The sequence below is a fragment of the Aulostomus chinensis genome, chromosome 4 (genome assembly GCF_037954235.1).
Source record: "Aulostomus chinensis isolate RoL2024-O1b breed Wild chromosome 4, RoL_Achi_v1.0, whole genome shotgun sequence".
NCBI classification, from domain to species: Eukaryota; Metazoa; Chordata; class Actinopteri; order Syngnathiformes; family Aulostomidae; genus Aulostomus; species Aulostomus chinensis.
The window spans coordinates 12,325,324-12,346,444 of record NC_141323.1 but is presented as its reverse complement, the minus strand read 5'-3'; the positions used below and the strand labels follow the sequence as shown (position 1 = coordinate 12,346,444).

At 42.6% G+C, this 21,121-nt stretch overlaps 1 long non-coding RNA gene across 2 annotated transcripts; it reads left to right on the top strand.

Moving 5' to 3' along the window:
• The first annotated feature begins 1,795 nt into the window (after nt 1–1,795).
• On the top strand, nt 1,796–20,942 carry LOC147262711 (uncharacterized). 2 transcript variants are annotated; one of them, XR_015112465.1, is made up of 3 exons: nt 1,796–1,983; nt 7,326–7,434; nt 17,418–20,942. It is a non-coding gene; the product is annotated as an uncharacterized LOC147262711 (long non-coding RNA). The 2 variants fall into 2 exon arrangements; XR_015112466.1 differs by lacking the exon at nt 1,796–1,983 and adding an exon at nt 2,146–2,234.
• The last annotated feature ends 179 nt before the right edge of the window (nt 20,943–21,121 follow it).

The following is a 21,121-nucleotide window of genomic DNA, read 5'->3' as shown; positions in this document are numbered from 1 at the left end:
GTTAGCTACTGTACTGAGTTATTGATTTCATGCAACGTTATCTTACCTGTACATGCTTGCGCAGGTTTGATGCCGGGTTTTTGAACGCAGATATGCGGGTGTCTTTGGGACAAAGCTTACACCGCATCACCAAGCTGTTCCCGTCTCTGTTCTTGAACTCGAAAATGTCCGTCAAATATGGCCAGGGATTCATTCTGTTTTGTTCTTCTTCGCCTTCCTCCTCAGCAACTTCAACCGTATCCGTTTCAGTTGAATTCATTTTTGAAGTTTCTGTGTCATACGTTCAGTCTCCCAATGTCTCGCGGTAAGCGGCTGACGTCACTGACGTGCACCTGGGCTGGGGCTCGCGCTGGCTGCAGCTGTTGCCAGGGTGACCTTTGTGAAACTGTGGATTTACTTTACTCTGTAACGGAATCGATTTAAAATGTAGCGAAGTTACACTGTTACTTGAAAAAAAAATAGTAAAAGTAAAATTACAGATTTTAAAAAGTACTCAAAAAAGTAGAAATACACAAAAAAGCTACTCAATTACACTAACGAGAGTAAATGTAATTTGTTACTTGCCACCCCTGAGCATTACCAGGGGTTCCCTCAACTTAAAAGCTGATGGAAGAAAAACTGAAGACTCACAAGCTTTGAATTTCACAGGTGTGGTCTTACTGTCGTATCTTAAGCTCTAGAACAAGTATAAATGGAAGCATTAGCACAAAGCTAACGTGCTTTGAACAAACGACTACAGGGATGCATGACGTCATTGTCACCACAACTACTTTAATATTTGCAACAACCTCTGTTAGTCTTGTTTAGCCACTTGTTACCCTTTTTTTTTAAACACATAAAAAGCTTTGAAATTCACAGCAATGGTGTTTACTGATGAATTTCATGCCATACAACAAATCTGAACACAGCTGTGAGAGGTTGGAGCTAAGGACAAATGACACCATGGCTTCAGTGTCACCACAACTGTTCTTGGCACTTCTGCCGTGTTCGATGCAATGACATTTAATGTCCCAACCTTTTCTATCCTTGTTCATCAACTTGTTAGCAGCTAAAGACACACTAGCTTCCACCCGTGTGGCCGTTACGGATGTATTTCATGCTGTAGAACCAGCGACACTATCAGCAAGGGAACGGGAGGTCCAACTTCGCAAACTAACCTCTGGGTTCTAGGAGACATTCCCGTGCAACTGTATTGAAATCCAGATGAACCACAGCATTCCGGACCAGCTGTAAGGGCTTCACACTAATTAGTTACTCAATCTGACCGCATGATGAGAAGCATTATAAGGACTGCTGGTCGTCAGTTATTAACACAATTCATATCGACCCTTTTGGTGGTAAACTTCATGTAGCAAATGAACAGTTGGATAAAATGTATTCTGGAGGGTTTATCATCTCCCTGCATTCCTGTTTTGTGAAATAGAAGGAAAAGTTGAAGAGTGCAAGAGTTTGGCAGCATCTCCGTATTTTGAACATTAAAGCTAATCCCAGCAGGGACTGTCAGTACCTCCCCTAGTAGCACACAGAAATTACTGCAAGAGTTTTTCATTGGCGAATAATGGACATGCCAGTGTGTTTGTGCATGCGATTTTTCTCCATTCTGTGGGTGTTAGAAGTGGGATCCACTTAGGATGAGTGCTGACACAGGTGGGTCCCCAACAGATCTGTTGATGAACATGAACTATGGGACCTTTTCCCTCTAAGCCCCTCCGCCCCCTCATGTACACACCTCCTACTCCCTCTTCCCCCGAATGGACTGGACGACCCGCTCCAGACAGCTCATTGGTCTGTGTCAAGGGGAACCCCACGCACCGTGACGGACACAACGTACATAAGCCAGCTCCACACCTGGGATATGAATTAGCCAAGCAGGGGTTAAGTACTCTAGTCACGGCCCGATGACAATGCCTCACCTGGGGTCATGACCTGTTGACTTAAAGGGTCAGCGGACCAGTGACTCAGACTGTAAAGAGGGCTTGCTGGGTGAGTGGAAAGAGAGATAATATCTCAATAAAGCTGTGAATTTTAGCTGAAGATGTCAACAAATTTTCATCCTTTGAAGGCAAAATGTAAAAGGTTTAATATTTCCAAGAATGAATGAAACATCCAGATGCCCAAGAAAGATCTGGGTTTATTTGAAGTTGTGTTTGATCATTCTGAGAACACCCTCATGACTCCATGTGAGGGATTTTATGAATCCCAAAACACCGTGTTCCTCTGACATCACGGCCAAGGTAGGAAGCTGGATGAGTGAAAATATTAAATATTGGAAAAATTATTATAGTTCCAACTCTTCCTGGTTGACAACTAATGAAAAAAATCAAAGATAGTTCAACCTGGAGGGGCACTGGACCATATTTTAAGATAAGACGGCACACTCACTTATTTGTAAGCAATCTTTTGCCAACAGCTAACGTTAGCCTTCAACAACTTGCCCGTTAACATTTTTAATAACTTTGTTGTATGATAAATTGGTAGAAAGGAGTAATATTTGTCATACATGACACATTATACAGGAATGTATTACATGACACAGTAAATGTTAACCTACCTTTTTCCTAATGTATGATGTAAATAATACAACCATCAATGTTAGCTAGTAAGTGATCAAATGCTAACGTTTGCTGCTGGCTAAAGGTACAGTAGCCACTTGGATGATAAAATATGTTGTCTTTACCTTAATATACGGCCAAATATTTCCACTATACTATTTTTTGTAGGTGTTGGTGAACTGGTAAGTAATTTAATTAGAATAGAAGCCTAGAAATGTATCACAATTTTTGAATAAGTATGGCCATGTGAAGCGCAAGCTACTGTTATATCCTCAGTCTTATTTTTATTTGAGCCCAATTGACTCAGGAAATAGATTGTGGTCATTTATACAAAGTGGCCATTTTATTACCTTTACTTTTCCACTTGTTAAGGTGATGTAAGGTCAAGACTACAGTGAGTTTTCTTTGAAAATGAAAAATCCTTTCCCAGCTCTTACACTATGTCACAGAAGTTGGAAATTAGGCCGTCTAACAAACTGTCATCCACACAGCTTTAGAACATTTTAAACATGCAAATCTCTTGAAATTTGGGGTGGCAGCAGGATTTCAAGAGTGACAATGTGTATTTACATAAAACTGGCATAATTAGAGTTGCTATTGTGTTAATTTGATGACACATAGTGCAGAAATCTAGAATGCCAGAGAGGCTTCCTGCGTCGTGCTGGAGGAGTGCCAGTCAATCAAATGGAGACTAAAGCCTTACACAAACAATGGCTGGCCTCCTTTGTCCAGCCCAACTCCTAAACAGTCAGGAGCAGCCAGTCCCAGAAACCTCTTCCACCGGTAAGATAGAATCTCCCACTGAAAACACAGCTAATCTTTCTGCCCAGGCTCCCTCCAATTCACAGGCCAGACTCAACGGTGGTCAAACAAAGCAGGGAGTAACTGTCTCTGGAGCTAAGCTAACAGACGGCTCCTCTCACTCGTGCCCCGGGCTGCGGGTTAGATGGAGGGTTTGGGTTTCAAAGGCGGACGGGAGGGGACGCTGATGGCATCTGCCTTGTCTCTGTTGGACGACGCAGGGATTCAGTTCAAAGGCCGAGCGGCTGAAGTGCATCAATTAGCGGAGGAAAGAGCTTGCTAACGTGCCTGTTTGGCTGCTAACTCTCGATGACCTCAGAGCGTTACATTATGAGACACGATGAGAGTGTTGCACAGTGTCCAAGTAATGTCAATATCGCTAGCTAATGGACTACTATTGCTCCAGAAGCTTAAACGCTTGTTGCTGTAAATGGATGCAAAGAATAATTACTTGCCATTTAGCAAGAGAAGGTGAAAAATGACAAACTTACAGGAGGTCCCTTTCCACCATTGAAAGAAAACCTTCAAACTTAAGTGATAGTTACAATTATATAAATTCTAATGATTTAACACGTCAAATTAAATTTTTATCACATAATTTCAAAGTTTGACCTCAGGATTTCACATTTTTATCGCATAGTTAGGAATGTTTTTCTCCTAATGACTTCTTCATCCGACGTTTTTTTTGACTGTGTATTGTATGATTGTTACGTTTATCTCGCAATTTTTAAATTTATCTCACAACTTTAACTTTTTGCGCAATGAATGTGACTTTTCAGTCCCACAGTTTGACCTTTTTTTCGTCATAATTATGACTTCTTTATCTCACAATTATGACTTTATCTCAGTATTTTTGATCTTTCGTCGCACAATTGTGACTTTTGTTTCATTATTGCCTTTTAATGTCGTGATTACATTTTTATTGGACATGTTTTATACTGTTGTGGCATTTTAGTTAATCTTTTCTCATTTATTGTTTGAAATGGGCTTCGATAGAGATTATATTCCACCAGCTGCTGATCTATTTCTCCATCATTTCAGCTGGTCTACATTGTAATGAAGTCTGCAAATGGCCTCACCTGACAGCCGATGGTGATTTAGTTTGTGAGTGATCTGAGCGTTCCTCCTGATTGATTCTCTCCTCGTTCAAGAACGTGAAGGATTAGCCTTTTTTTTCTGTTTGGTGCGTTTTAACCCTATACGCCTGCTAGACAGAGCCGCTCACGGGGACTTAGAGGGGGGCACTGGCCTTGACCCGGCTGCAGACGATAGGAGATCTCGTCTGGCCACTGAGGTGAAATCTTGACCCCGTTGCCCTCCGTCTGGCCCGTAGTGTTTCACTCCAGCTCCTGTTTGCCTTGCAATGCGGCGTACGATTTACGAAAATCATTTCTCACAAGTGTACAAAGAGATTGAATCCAAATCAATTCATCATATCAAGGCATTTTCTCTTTTCTATTTTTTTTTTTTTTTGCATGACTTTGATGTCGCAGCCTGTAAACGATATGGCGGATGGAACTATCATTATCACACTGCATCTGCGAATCGGGGATGAAGCCAGGGATAACACAGAATGAATCCAATCATCAGCGAGTGTGACTGTATCCATGGCAACCTCAATGACAATGATCCACCAATATTAGTTTTTCCTGAAGAGTCTGAGCCTAGAACAAAGCGTGTTTTGTTACAATGAAAATTTGACTCCTGGATAACAAAAACACAGCAACCTTTAAGGGGATAAAGTCACTGGCTCCAGCAGAATCTAATGGGATATTGATGAATGTCAGTGCTGACAAGTGAGAAGAGGGGGCACCACTGTATAATTGGTTCTGTGAGCTCTATCATTAAAACAACAGATAGCGAAGAAAACACCGAAGCTTTAGATGCAGCCAATAACATGATAGCCACAAAGCCACAGCGGGTAGAGAGCCTCTGTTACCCAAAACCCCCTTTTTGATCCCACAGACTCACAAATTTATGATTTGAACCTTCTCCCAAAGGCGTATCGTCCAAAGTCAACATCATTCGACAAGGACTTAGTAGGACGTTTCATGCACTAATTTGATCATTTATTAATTGTCGTAGCTATCAATAAACAGGATTCCTGATTAATCAGGCTGTTCTGGGTCACTTTCTGCACGATGCAGAACCCCTTGAAGCTGGAACCGTATATTCTGACTGACCATTTGTTCTGACAGCCTCTTTTCCCTAATGGGAACCAAGTGGTTTCCGTGCTTTTACTGAACCAATATTAACGACAGCGTCGTCACAAGCATTTTCCAAAGGGAATGAAAGGAATTTCTGGCATCTTCCTTGACGTTCTCGCCGCAGGAGTTTGCTCGCTGATCGCTCGTGTTGCTGACCGCTTGCTGCTTGGAAAAATTGTGCATGACTTAATTGTAGGATAGACTAGAAATATTTAATGACAATATGACAGTGGTTTTAAGCTTTTTTAAGGCTCATGGAAATCTTGACAGAATATGTTTCCCAGGTAGCAGCCACAATCGGGCCAGGTCTGGGCCGCTTTTTGCTGAAACATTCATCACTATTGCTACTTTGTACTCTGTTTTTATGAAATTGTTCATCAATCAATTAAAAAAACATGGTTGAGTATCATGTATATAAAACCTGGAAATATCCAGTACTCTACTGGGTTCTTAGCTTTCTCTATGATGACGAAAATGCGGCTGCAAATACGGTTCAGGCCTTAGCTTTTTCAAGATATTTTGTGTTTTGCGTGGTTTTTCTTCAACTTAGATGTGTCGCTCCGGCTAATTTTTTAATAGATTGGAACCCACTGCACCAGTTACATCTTTTAAAGACAGATTTTGATACTCAACCATGATAAACATGGCAGAAATGAGCCTCTAATAAGATTCCCATTAAATGTAAGCATTTGATAGAATTTAAACTCAACCTAATAAATTCCTTGAATATCTTGAAAATACATGTAAATTCCCAAACAACTAGGTATCCCTTTCCATTCCAACTGTAATATTTATGATTGTCTGACTCGCCCTGACAGCCATAGACTATATTTGAGTTACAATTGATCCCTATAATGTTGATAAATGGGCTGAAGGTTGGATTTATCCATACGTGTGTGTGGCCCACAAAATGTAAGACAATCTGCAGATTCCCACTTTTGACACTGGCGTGAATTATTCTCAACAGGTTGCTCTCCACACCCTCCGGACTTGCGTTACTGTCTAAACACAGGAGAGAAGCGTCGGTTGTGTGTTTGCATGCCTTCACGTGTGCTAGAATGCTGCGGGGCATGCTTCTTCTTCTTCTTCTTCTTCTTTTTTTTTTCTCCTCAAGGTGCCACGTTGTGGGTATGCAAGTGTGTGGACTAAAATGGTCTTATCTGAGCGGTGGCGTGCAAACACACACACGCACACACACACGGACACGCACACGTCTGGTGCCATGCATTTCAGCGACCCTCAAGGTCATCACCACCTGTTTGATACAATAAAAATTCTAGTGTTACTGTTGTGGAAGTTATTGGAGATAGAGTTTCTTTATGTGTGTGTGTGTGTGTGTGTGTGTGTGTGTGTGTGTGTGTGTGTGTGTGTGTGTGTGTAACAGCAGTGCAGGTGCATTTAGTGCGAATGGTCAGATGGGAGTCATATTATTGATAGGGGGATGCATCATTCTGCACTTTACAGCTGTTCCATTTCATTGTCATAAGAAGGGAGATAACCATAACGCCATTTATTGACGCAATGTTTTTGCACATGGAAAAAAATAGGATGGTACCACGCAGTGATCTGCAGAAATTAATTGCCGATCTAAAATAAAGGCCAGCCGGCTTCACCAGGAGATCTTTTTACAGCGAAAGTCCCTGGCTGAGGTTTTAGGGGATGCTTAATGACTTAATCCAAGTTCATTCTCAGAAGCCTTTTGTATGAGTGTAATCCTCGCTGTGAGATGGGAGCCCAGAGCTGACCTCACTGTTTGGTTTCACAGGGTCTCCGGGGGCCCGCGGAGGTTCTGGGGATGGTCCTTACAGCGAAGGAGTCTGAAATGCAGGGCGAGGTCCACGGGGAACGTCAGCCTAAGCTCCTGTTACTGCCGGGTTAGTCACGCTCTCTGAAATTTATGTGTGGAGTAGTAGTGAGGGTTTGGGTTGCACGATAACACCAAAGTGTCGCGATAGTAATCCCTCGCTGCATTGGGCTTGGAAAAATAAAGATCAGAATGTTGTCCATGCTTGTAAGTATTACAGTATATAGCCAGAATGAGGGATATCCATACTTTGTAGCTCACAATACTTTAGTAACATGTACTTGTATGACAGGCAGGAAGGGTTATATACAGGAAATCAGTCACTTGATGACATCACACCGTCTTCAGACAATAAATCGAATCCCTTATTTTACACATCTAGTTCATTTGTTAAGTTTCTCTTTTTATATCTTAGGTTTTTCAAGGGTAGAATGGTTTAATTATTCTTTATTTAAAACAATATTAGACTTCAACATGAATGGCCCTTGAGAAAGCATGTGTATTTGCAGGTCAAATTAGCGTTTTTCCACATAGATAAACCAGAATAAGCAAAAAATTAAAATAAAATTTGAAAAAACTTGCAGTGTAAGAATGATAAGCAACAGTGTCATTTAAATCTGTTCACAAAATTTACTCACAACCTGCAAAAATAGGTCATGTAGATTAGATTGCTACCATTTATGTGTCCCTCTAATTAAAGAAAACGACATTTAATACGATCCAAATATATTCTAAATATTCTGAGATATCAATATAGAAAATGTCTTGAGATGATTTCTTGAAATATTCCAAGAAAGGTGAGCAAAATCTTTCCACGAACGAAGTGAAATCCTTAAAAACTAGAAATATAACTTAAGAAAAAAAAAAAGGTGAAGGCTAAACCAGCGTGTCTTAATGGTTATCGATGGCCTGTGCTTGGGTCTGACATCTGATTTCAGTCCTTTCAGTTAGAAACTTCTGCAGTTCTCCTCAAGTCTGACTGTCACTGTGTCATGAAGCAGTATTGACTGTTGAGTGTTTGCTAAGCGGTGCTACAAATGGCTTTTAAAAGACAAAAACAAACTCAGACGTCACTGTCAACACATTCTCAAACCCTGTAAGTTCCCTCGTTAAACTTGGAAGACGGTGCATCTCCCGCGCCGATCCCTGCTCAACCTGAGCTTCATTTTTCAGAGAATTTACCCACAGAATGGATTTGTAATGATTGAGTTGTTGTTCGCGTAGATCGCAGCAACAACGACGACGGCTCAAAGAATATCTTTACAAGTCATCTCCATGTAGGGACCACACAACGAGGGCGTGTGGTGGTCTGTCTTTTAAAGCGAGCACTTGTCCTGGCTGGCATTTGGACAGGCCGCTGGTTAATGTGTTGTTTCACACTGTTTAGCGTTGATAGGGTGGGCTCGTGGTGTGGATGGAGCCAGGCAGACCACCTCTCTGGTGGCTGACCCTGGGTGCTCAGGGCAGTGGGACAGGTGGAGCAGGACCCCCCATACTTAACCGTAGACCTCCAGGGGAGAATAACTAGTCCCCAGGTGGATTATCACAGCGGGATGGAACACTTTTCATGCACTTCTGAAGTTCCAGTCACGATTTCTTCAACTGAAGAGAGTATCCCTCAAGTGCTGGCTGTATTATTACACCTCAGTCTTTGTGTAGGAGGTTTTAGCATCCCCATACTACCTCACTGAGACATAAGGGCTGCTAGCATGACCCCGCACTGATGCAGACTACAAACAGGCAGCATAAACAACACAGAGTCCGCCTCGTGTTTTATCTTCTTGCCACCCACAGTTTACGCCAGCGGGGAGCTGAAACCTTGCGCTGCTTTGGGGGGTTGGCGGGGGGGGGGGGGGTCCATCTGTAAGCCCCCCAGCTAATCACCATACCCGAGTCCATCACAAAGCATGGCTCTGGCCCATTAGAACCACCACCCCCACACACACACACCCCCCACCCCAGCTCTCAGTCAAATTATCAAAACACAAACTGTAACTTTAAACTGCTAGAAGACATTATTTCAGTTTCCCACCAGTCCAGTTCCGCCGTCGGCTGGAAATCAAGGCTCCCCTTTAGTGGATTTCAGACATTGTTGTAAGAGAGCAGCACTGATGTTCGAGACCCCCACACTCATTTGGACATTCTTTATGAGTGAGGAGTTCCTTTGGGGGGCAATGTTTGACTTTTGAGTCATTTCTTCACGCTTCTCGAATGGAAAGGAAAAGCGGGAAAATGATGAGTAAAAGCAGGGAATCCAGTCATCCTGGACCCTTAAAACGGCACAGGCAGGAGTGACCTTTATGACCCATTCGTGACCATACATGACAAAGGAATGCACATCTCTACTGCGCCGGCAGGCTGTTCGCAACTTGAATTAGTATTCATTATTTCTGTGTTTCTTCAGAAGAGACTTGTCCCAGTGCTTCTCCCACCTCCTCTCTACTAGATGGAGGCTTATGAAAGACCATGTCAGTGATTGTAAGTTGTGTTTGTCGAACACGTTTTCCTTGATTCCCTCTCCCCATGTGGTCCTCGCTGGCCTGTTTTCAAAAAGCGTGGTGAGAGGGTTGGTGTTGACGGTGACGAGGAGGAAGGAGCTCAACGCAGCTGCTGACTGCAGGCGTGGCGCTGCACTTGCACCTTGTCTAGTTGTCTTGGGAATAAAAATCAAAATGCGTCACATACTCATGACTATATGGCAACCGGCAGTTTTAAGACTCGTCGAAGAACAAAACGTCACAGTATCATAAGCTCGCGTCAACACTGACCAGACATTTAACCTAAAAGCCGTTGAAATAATTGACTTGTGGCCGACTGCACCTGGCGATTAACAAAGTTAACTTATTTCTGTGTTTTAGGACGTATTCCTGGGCCACTCTATGGTCTGGTACAACACATACATCCAGTAGGGGTAGTAGCTTGTTTTATGATTTGGTTGAAATAAATTCTTGAGTAAACTGCTAAAATTAGTTGTGGAAATCAGCTGCATGGTGACCTGGGTAAGGCAGCAAAGCCTGGACGTCTTCGCTAAGGCGTCACTCCTCATCTTGTCTTGTATTCCATGCCGTCACAGTCTCTTCCCTCTTTTCCTTATATGTCTTCTGGCTTATCTATCACAGTGACACCGGGCTCGTGAGGTGCATCTGATAAATTATTATTCGATATGAAAGTGTGTTTTTGGAGGCATTATGCCAATGGAGGTCCACCCTCTGAGACAATCCTGGACAGAATTTCAAAAAACCCTGCGGAATCTCAAAACCCATCTCCCCCTTTGCAGTGAGTACAGAGATGATTTGCACTCATGCAGCTCCAGCTTCATATCACCACAAAGTCTTCACTTCACGTTGCCCCGCGAGTTTGAGTTACATGATGAATGGCAGGGCAATCAGATCGACTTTCCAATGCAGCAAGACAGTGCTGCCCTGGAGACGGAGATGCAGGAGGAATTATTTCAGGAGCATCCAGACAAAAACTAATATGACGCATTTCTTTAAGTGTTTGTACTTCCTCTCAGAGGAATGAAATGATCTTCACAATCTAATTACCCTGAGAGGAATATGAAGAGGAGCAAGCAGAGGACCGGGGGATGGGTTTAGGGGTGATGGGGTTAGAGGGGATCGGGATGTCACTGCACTGTTGAGCCTTCATTGAGCACTTGATGAATGCTCTGTAACCAATGGAGGTAGAGTGCCCCATAGCCAAGGCGAGCACACAATCTTCTCAGCAGATTAACTCCCATTGATTTATAGAGATTTACCTTAAGAAAGAAAACAGCTGGCAAAATGGAAGAAATACCAGAACTGGCAAGGCATAAATTCAACACGAGAAAAAGCCTTCTCGTTTGTTAAAAAGATGATTCTTATCACCACACAGCAGATTGAGGGTAGAATTACCGAGCAGAGTTCATGACATTTAAACAAATGAAGTATGTGACTAAAAAACAATGCATTCAATTAGAGTTGCTTCACAGTGTCGTTTAACAGAAATCTGTTTTTTACTGACACACTTTTAAAGCAGCATGGATGATAAAGTGGCCACTTGGGGGCAGTAGACGAGGGAAGGGAAAACATTATCTGCCATATTAACAAAACATGTATCAACATTAGCATTCATTTGTTTCTGTCCACCTTCTCTACTCCTTTGATAAATAGCTAGCTACAGGATCTAGCTAGGTAGCAAGCTAGCCGTTCTTTTTCTCTTTTTTTTTGTCATGACCTCAGCTTCTGTGAGGAAAAAAATCATCTGCATCATGTCAGTAAAGTAGGTGGACAAAAACGAATGAATATTAATGCTGATACATTTTATTTATATGTCTGGAAAGCAGCTGGAGAAGCGAGCTAATTGCTCTCCAGTGTCATACTTACAGCTGCTGAGTGGTGTAAGGAGCAGCCAGTAATTGCTAATGTCGTAGCTTTTACTCCCGATAGGTGTTCTCGTTTGTTGGAGATCAAGAAGAAGCAGCTGTTTCCAAATGAATACGAAAGATAATAGATCATGGAAGAGCCAGATTTTGTGTTACCCAAACATGTTTTTCCACTGAGCAAATTTCATGTCCATGAAAAAAAGGCCACTTTCTTTATTTGTCGGGTTTCTTGAGGCCAGTTCTGTTGGCCACCATGAAGGAATGCATAGATGCAGCCTGACATGCACCTCCTTAGAAATTTAACTGCTCAGGCATGACTAGGGATGTTTTTAAAAATGCCCAAATGAATTCTAACACAGTGAATATTCAACTAGCGTAACTGACCAGTTTTTTCTGCTGCCAGCATCCATCCATTTTCTACTGCTTATCCTGTAAAGGGTCATGGGGGGGGGGGCTGGAGCCTATCCCAGCAGCCGGGGCTCGAACCCGGAACCTTCTTGCTGTGAGGCGACAGTGCTAACCGCTGCCCCACTGTTCTGCCCCTCTTCGCGGACAATCCAAAATATTGTCTTCATCGCGGGACAGCCTGCAACATGTCCAAGACTAGCTGGCATAAAAGGACAATTACAACTTGCCCAAGAGAGTACTATCTCCTTTGGCTCAATGTGGACCCTATGCTGTCAATGAGCGTTTTCTGATTAAACTAATGAATACCTTCTAAAAAAAAAAGCAAAACGGTTGTTATTGTGTATCGCTCTGGACCTCCAGTGTGTCCCAGGAGGTAAATCGTGTTGTGAGAAAATAAAAGTACCTCGTACTTCCTGGACATGCTTGGAGCAGCTCATCTGATTTAACAACTCCGCAGAGTTGAGGGAAACTGCACAACTGGGTGATAACTCTCTCCTTCATCATACAACGTGACACCTCTGGGATTACGCATGGTGATTTGATCCACTGTTCATATAAAACAATATTGCTTAGTGCAGCATTCACTGGGACCAATCAGATAACTGCTGCATAAAGCCAACATGTTCTAATAGGATTATTCTTATCAGGTGTGAAATGACCTTGCTGCTAAGTACTGATTTCACAATTTTATTTCAGAGGCTAATAAACCTGCCAGAGGATAGAGATGTCTGGGAAGACTGAATAATTCAGGCTCAGTAGAAGCTATTAGATTATCTGAGAAGGTGAAATCAGGTGAGATGAGCCAATATGGTGGAAGACAATTGCGTCTGAGAAAGTGAATCCCTGTATAGAGTTGGAAAAATACAGCTTTGCTTTGTTCAGCCAAATGATCCCCATCCCTCTCCCACCCACACAGAGCGTCTTCCTCCTGCCTCCCCCCTTAACACCACTCCATTAAAGTGAAATATCAGATGCAGCCTAACGTGAACAGTAACACAGCTCCCATGACATCAGCTCCATGTTTTGGCCAAAAAAGTCTGAATCTTTGGCACAAAAACATCCACTCAGCATGTGAAGGCTTAAAGGCCGAAGTGGGGGCAGAGTAAATAATTACATTTTCTCGTGTTACTGTAAGTGATCAGTTTATCCGTGCTATTATGCAGCTTCTTTGATCCTCTGAATGTGAGTAGTGTTTTGCTTTTATGTACATTTTTTTTCGTATAGCACTACATCATCTTGAGTATCAGCAGCATTAAGAGTGCCGCTTTTTTTTTTTTCCAGTTTCAAACAATGTATACAAGGCAAAGAAGTAAGAATAACTTGAAGTACTTTCATTAGCATTTTAAAATTTCCAACTCCAAATCAATAGGGTTTTTTTTTAGAAAGTTAGAGTGTAAGAAAGACAGGGCTGCTAACTTTCTTAGCGTGAGCCGAGGGATAAACTCTTAATTCACTGCCTAATTAGCCCTTAATTACAAGCTTAGGATCGTGACTAGTGCTAGTGCTAATATAAACACCTGAGAACAATAGCCTGTTAGCTCTCTCGTAGCATGTTAGCTTGTTTTTGCAAGCACCTTGTCCATGGTCTATCTGATATCCGTGGAAAAAGTTCAAATGTTACACACTCAAGGCAAATGCCACACTGACAGTAAGCAAGAGAAGGAGCATTGACTATTGAGGGACAAAGTGGCGCTATGAGATGGGACAGACTGATGCTAGTTGGTTTTACAGTGTATGAAGCACCTTTAAACCAAAGGCACATCCGCGGAGTAGCTTTATCTGGTGTTTGGCCAATTTAAACGCAAACCTCCAGTCAAAGCAAGCCAAGTTCTGTCATTTCATATTACCTCACTTCAAGTTAGTAACAAGGCTGCTGCGCTACAACATACTAAACATGTCCACCTGTTAGTTTGAGACTGCTTTATATCCTGAACCTCAGAAGACCAGATGGACATAAAATTGATCAATATTTGTCCAGTAGCGACTCACACGGCTGATCCCTCCTGAGGATGGAGTCCTGTATTAGATACAGCTGTAGTGGTGGTTGGGTGTGCCTCCTTGTGTGTAATATTGTTAACACGGCTACTGGCGGACAGATGTGCACCTCCCTCCCCCCGGCTCACACACTTAACAGGCAGATGTGCATCAAGAGAGACAGAGAGGTCTCCGCCTCGCCCTCCCTTAGAATATCCTTCCACACCTTGTTGAGAGGACCGGAACTTTCCTGTGTTTCGCCGGGGTGGGCTTGACTTGACTAAGGGGGGCTGAATGAGAGGGGTCACGACCCACGCTAGAAACCGCTTCCTGTTTCTGTCGGAGGGGTTTTTCCTGTAGGCCTGCGGTGATCACAGGAAAAGATGGCGAACAGCCAGAGTGCGTCCGGTTTGAGTTGATGCTGCCAGTAGAAAAAATAGATCAACAGAGTAGAAGTTGGAACACCAGAAATGGGAGATAGTGAAATGTTATAATTTACTGCTATGAGAGAAACATGTTCACTTTTTTAGACTTATGAAGAGAGAAACCCTGGCGCGGGAGCATCTACAGCTTTATGGAGGGGGGGGGGGGGGTCTGGTATTTCCAACTTTTTTACTTGCTCCAACTTAAAGGACTTCAGTTTTTTTTTGGGGGGGGGGGATGCCATTTGCACTGAGCCACCTAACAACGTAGACTCAAGAGGATAGTTAAGTTAGCGCCACGATTTGTAGTTAATGGGAAGTGGTTAGCATAAATCTGTTAAAAGTCACAGAATACCTTTTTTTTCCCCCAAAAAGATTCCTGCAAAAAGAGGATTGTGCTCAATAATCAATATCATGAATTAACCATTTAAATTCAGGACAAATTATCGTTTTAGAATCAGGAACATAGTCTGAACTACTTTCCTGTGCGCATGCAGCGTCTACAAACCTCAGTCTGATTCCAATCAGCAAAACCAAACAACTGCTGCTAATCATGGCCGACTTTGCAAGAGAAGACGAGGATTACTGTCCAAAATGGTTAACCCTGTCTCTTTAATGACTTCTGATGGAGGTTTGCTCACCTACCAATGACACCACTACTCAGTGCGCTACGCTAACTAGCAGTCAGCTGGTCTCTGTGAGTCTTGGCCGCAGCACAGAGGAGAGAAGGGGATCTATCCTCCTGTGTGGCTCTGAGGAGGATGGATAATAACAAAATTTACAAAAAAAAAGTTGGCGTTTTCATCCGAGATAAATCTATGACAATCAAATTTTATGGCTTTTGGACCGCTAGCTCCTCTCTCTTCAGGGCAGAGATGCATCTTCTCCAGGGTAAAAGGTTGTCGTTTAAAAGCTCTTCTGTTTCTGTGTAATAAAGATTGACTGCACCTCCCAGCAGCGCCTAGCAGAGTTTTGATATTTTTTTGAATAACAAAGACATTCTTGTGTTTACTGTGACTTTTTTTTTTTTTTTTTTTTTTTTGGACTAATTGGCAATTATGTTGTGTTTTTGTGATTTATTGTAAGTCCCATTTCCCTCTGTGGGACAATAAAGAACTAAACTGTTCTCTTACATCAAACAGAAACTTCTAATTACATTTCTGTGTTCTTAAAGAAACTTGGTAGATATCCAGCCAAAACTATGAGAAACAAAACTTTTAATAAACAGACATTTCCCCAAAAAACAAGGCTACTTGCGACAGCTTGTTAGAGCTTGCTTCATTATTTGTGAGCAGCTCGACTCAAAGACTGACACAAGAAGTCCAACTGTCCAGAATTTAAAAAATCCAGCCAGTTTTAGAACATTGAGACCAAAAATAATTGTATCTTCATTCAGAAGAATATTGTTTTTTCACTTATTTCTCAACATTTGGACATGAGATTGATCTTGAGACACTCTGTGGCCACTTCAAGGTTGGTGCCAAGCACCTGAAAATATGAGGGGGTTTTTTTTGACAGCAGAGAGAAATCCGAGATTTTTGCATGAAATATGAGCCCGTTGCATTTGCCAGTCATGTAAAACACAAAACAGGTGGATAAAAGCTGCGCTCCTGCATGCATTTCACCTCCAAAATGATATTCAAATCCATATTTGCCATGTCAGTCCTCTATAATTAAGGGAATTCTTGCTCTCTCTTGATGGCTCCCCTGAACTCCTTATGCCCTGCTGACAACTGTCACGCACTGATTTAGGATTATTTTCAAATCAGGAGCTGTCGAGGTTTGATGGGATGAGGATGGGGTGTCTGTATCCCTGGAGGCCTTGTAAATCTGGACAGTTTACTACAGAGAGGGGGAGGAAACAACCCAGTCCTCTCCTTGTCCAAACCCAGCGTAATCCCACCACTTCCTCTCCTCCGCTCTGCTGCCCCGGCTCATGCCGTAATGCATTTTCTGTAACTAACAACCGTTGTTTCCCGATTGTCACGCTCCCATCTCTTACTTTTGGAATGTGTATATGCTTGTGTGTATGTGTGTAGAAGGAGGATTGAGTTTAGAGATCTCTGTGGAGTTGAGACTGGCAGTAGAAAGTCTGGAATAGCAGTTAATATGAACACCACCCGCCTCCATTACCATTTACCACCTCCTCCTCCTCCTCCTCCTCCTCTGCCCCGCAGTTCCTCGCCCTGTGATGGGGCTCAAGCAGTCAGGCAGGGTGCTGCAACCTGGGCCTCCTGCTTCCGTCACGCTTTCTCGAAACAAGAACACATGGGTGTCAAGTCCTCTCGTGCTGGCAGTGTCCAGCCCCTTTCAACAACTTTTGCTCCGTTTAATTAGCCATATCCCACTATCGCCACATATAGGAGGCATGACAGGGTGAAGCGCGCACACGCACACACACACACACACACACACACACACTCAACACAGGATGGCACACCAAGTGTGTCCTGGCAGCAGCCAGAGGGTAATCAATTCACACTCTTCGCTTTCAGTAACATTCTTCAAAACACTTCCTGACAGGTCCGAGTCAAGTAGCTCACAGGTCCCGCTGCTCTAAGTGAGCCTGTCTAGGAGGTCAAATGCCTCGAAAGTGAGCAACAGGTTTAAGGGAAGTTTGCCAAAGTTGACTTTCAAGTGATGAGAGCACTGACAAAAAATGTCCCCGTTGCTCATGAAAAAAATGTGAGCAGACAATTTACTGTATTACATGCGGTAAAAGGTGACTCGTTAGATGGCTGGCTTGACCAAAAATTCAGTGAAACGTTACATAAAACATTTTCCTTAAAGGGCAACAGCGCCTTTTTAAGTAATCCAATGGGGCAACTGTCTACCTTCAAATTACGCCAACTAAAAGCGCTTTTCTTTTCTGTTTTCCCAACACAGATTTATGTCCAGCTGAAACTGCATTTACAAGATGTACACTCAAGTGGAGTAAAGATAATGGGGGAAATGACGATTGGGAAGAGCTCCCCTGGATCTTACCTTCCTCAAAAGTGCAAGAAGAAAATCCTTGTGGCAAAATCTTACCAAATTCACCACATGGGAACCAAGTTTCAGGTGGCAAAAATACACACGCCAGTCCAGAAATGCTGCGTATACACACTGCTAAATGTTGAAGATTAATTGAGTTGCCAGATTATAGTGTAAAAAAACGAAAAAAAACCAAACCAAAATCTAAAAGTTGTCCAAGAAAAGTTTCTGGTGTGAATGCTTTAAAAAGAAAAAAAGATAATATTTAATAGGCTTTTATCACAAGTTACGATCGGGACAACCCAAAGAAATTTCATGCAGTTCAAAGTCTACAATTATCTTGTGATTCCACCTGTCACAAGAGATAATAGCAGCGATTTGTTATCACTAGCATTTGCATTTTTCTCTTTTAACTTAAAAAAAAATGAGCATTGAAGGTTGTGGGTTTATTTGGTTTTGTTTTGATGGAACAGCAGAGATAAGGCCGAACACGTATCTACGTCCTCACCTGTAAGCTGACCGATTCTGATGTATTCCTTTACTCATGACCATAGGAGAAACAACAACAAATGTGGCAGGAATGAAAGATAACCTCTTTACTTCAAAAGATGTCTGGAGTGCTGCCTGAACTCTAGTAATCTGCCCCACAAGAGGTGAAGCTCCTGTGTGTTTTTACTAAAATAGATCCTGGCTGGGCAGGCTGACCTCCAGAGGGGAGGTGGTGGTGGTAGGGATCACCGCAGGTCCTCTGCAGGTTGTCGCATGGAATCAGAGCACCACAGACAGAGCTGGAGGGGTAAAGGTTGAAGGGTGTGCGAGGTAGCCTATGACCTCCTGATTTGGCTTGGGCGTAACAGAGGAGATCTCAGGGGGAAACTTCTGCGTGACCCGAATCACCCGGGCCAGTGCCACATCGCCACAAGTGCCCGCACAAAGATGGAGGAAGGAAAAAAAGACATAAAGAAGAGCAGATTTTAATGGGAGACAAAGGTTCAATGTGAGCACACTGGGACTAATTTTGCTTTAGTTCAAGTCTAGGTTAAATGCGTTGGGAATGAGTCAATGCTGGCTGCAGAGAGTGTGACTAACCGAGCGGGTCAGTAACAGCGAGCCCTTTTCTGGCTGCTTTCAGACCCAAAACAGGCTGAGAGGAAAGTGAGCGAGGCCTCTTTGCGGAGTGAAACAGATGAGATGAATCCATCATCAGCTCAATATTCTCTCCCGACCCTGGACGGTAACGAAGGGTACTTTAAGGGAAAAAGGCGGGGGCGAAGCTAAGTGGAGCGTGGGATTGTGGAATAAACAACAAGAGACCTGGCGTTAAAGAGTTGTCATCAGCATTCAAGCCAGACCTCTGAAATGTTTATTTCAAACATCCAGGTGGCTCCCCAATTACGAACATCGTCTAAAGCCATTCAGTGTTGACGATGAAGAGAGAAAAAGATATAAAGTTACACAACACATAAAGAAATACACTGAAAGTAGACTTTATAAAACCAAGATCGCTAACTCTGAGAAGAGATTTATATTAGCATTGCTGATTCTGAAAGACACGACTTCAGAATTCTTGCAGATAATCAAAAAGAAAGTGAGTTCAAAGTTGCTGCCTTTAACAAGCTCCCTCCAGTATGCACGCACTTACATTGTGAACACTAAGCTCTCTGCAAAACTTGTTATTTGATCGCTGTTCTCTCCACATGGAACCACCTCTGCACAGACTTCAGAGGGATAACGTCTCACTAAACTTTGTTTATTCTTATTTTGAATTTTGGTCTCTCATTGTCTGCCGAGCGGTCTCGCTCTATTTTTGTGTGTCGTGTTGAGGATTCATTGTTGAGGGTGAAAACGGGGCCATTTCTGAAAACTGGAAGGATGCTCAGTCGGCGTTGACCTCAAGCACACCCTGATATGAATGTTCAGATATGGCGATAGAGAGCGAGCTCAGTGTAGATGTTTTCACTACCAATAATCAAAACAGCTACACATTGCATCCCCATGGGTTCGCCTCCAAAACCAATGGGATTTTTACACTGGATTTAGGATTATTGCAGAAAACAAGCTCTGTGGTGTGGTGTGGTTTGTGAGACTCTGTTAAAATGACCGCTTTCATGGTTTTTGATGCGTACATGCAATTGCTAGAAGTTCAAAGCTAACGTTATGCTATAACTACATCACAGACAACTAAATTCGTCGCCACAGCTAACTTTTGGTTTCCTCTGCGTCACTTTCCTCTGTTTAATGGGACGACAACCTCTCTCAGCTTGCCTAGTCAATTGTTGGGTTCAAAAGTCATGAGTACGGTCTTTAATGGGTGTATTTTATGCTGTAAAGGCAATTGTTAGAAGTGCAAAGCTAACGTTATGCTTTGAACAAACTCCACCCCATATAGCCTCTATAGGGCCGTATTTAAGCGAAATTAATTCAAGCATTTAAATTAAAACCCATTCAAATTTCTTAGAGGCAATTGAAACAGGTTTTCAACTATGCTATGCTAACTTGCTTCCATGTTTTAGTACTCCATTCCTTTGCCACTCTGTTTCTCTGTCTCAAATGTTCCTCTCAGACAATAAATAATATAATAAATCAAGCATTTATAACTTTTTGATTTTTTTGTAGCTCTTTAAAACATCAAAAAAGCACACGTGTTTTATCAACCAACATTCTGAAAGCCTAATCATTAACCACTATGTTGAACAACAGAGAGAAAAAAAAAACACTTTTTCCCTTTGATTGTTGAATTTGTGTAATTAGGACTTGTTCATGAAGTATATAAGTCTATAGAAGAAAAATATTTCCTCGCTCTAGATTTAATAAAAAGATATAATTTTGTATTGTAATTATTCTAAACTTGTTAGATTGGTAAACGTTTTCAATGACCTTCATCCAGATTCTCTTGTGTTTTCATATATGCAAAAACATTCATTGAGACCACCCCCCACCCCCAGAAATGACAATGCAGCAGATAAGCAGCTACGGCCCCCTCATTATCACGCAAACAGTGGCGTGTCGCTTGGCTGAGCTTCCTCTCCACTGAAGCCAACATTTGTTGCAGGCTGCTACTGTCGCCGCTGGCACCTCTCAGCCAGTTGTTGTTTACTCATTCAGGGCAATGAGGCTCGGAGAGGAGAAGAAGTGGTCAATATATGTAAATGAACATCACCCCTTTCTTTCTCTCTCTTTTTGTTTCTGCACAGAGAAAAAGAATCTACCGTTCACCCCTACATTTGGGATATGTACTTTCATGTGTAGAGAGCAGAATGGAAGAGGGCAGTGTGGGGAGAGTGGGTTTGAAGTGCAGGTGATGACAAAATGCATCCTGGCCTAACACCTTTGTGTTTGTGCGATTTGGGGACCTAGAGAGGCAGAGGTGTTAACAGAGGAAAGGCAGGTGCTAAGTGTGTGTGTGTGTGTGTGTGTGTGTGTGTGTGTGTGTGTGTGTGTGTGTGTGTGTGTGTATGCTGAGCCATAAAGGAATAAATTCTGCGCGCTTAATGTAAACACCAAAAGTATAACAAGACTTGTTCACAAGCAATCCAAACTTAATTTACCATTGCAGCCCTGCAGTTTTTTGGATTGTATGAAAAGTAGGTAACACAGCACAGGAAATGAATCAATGC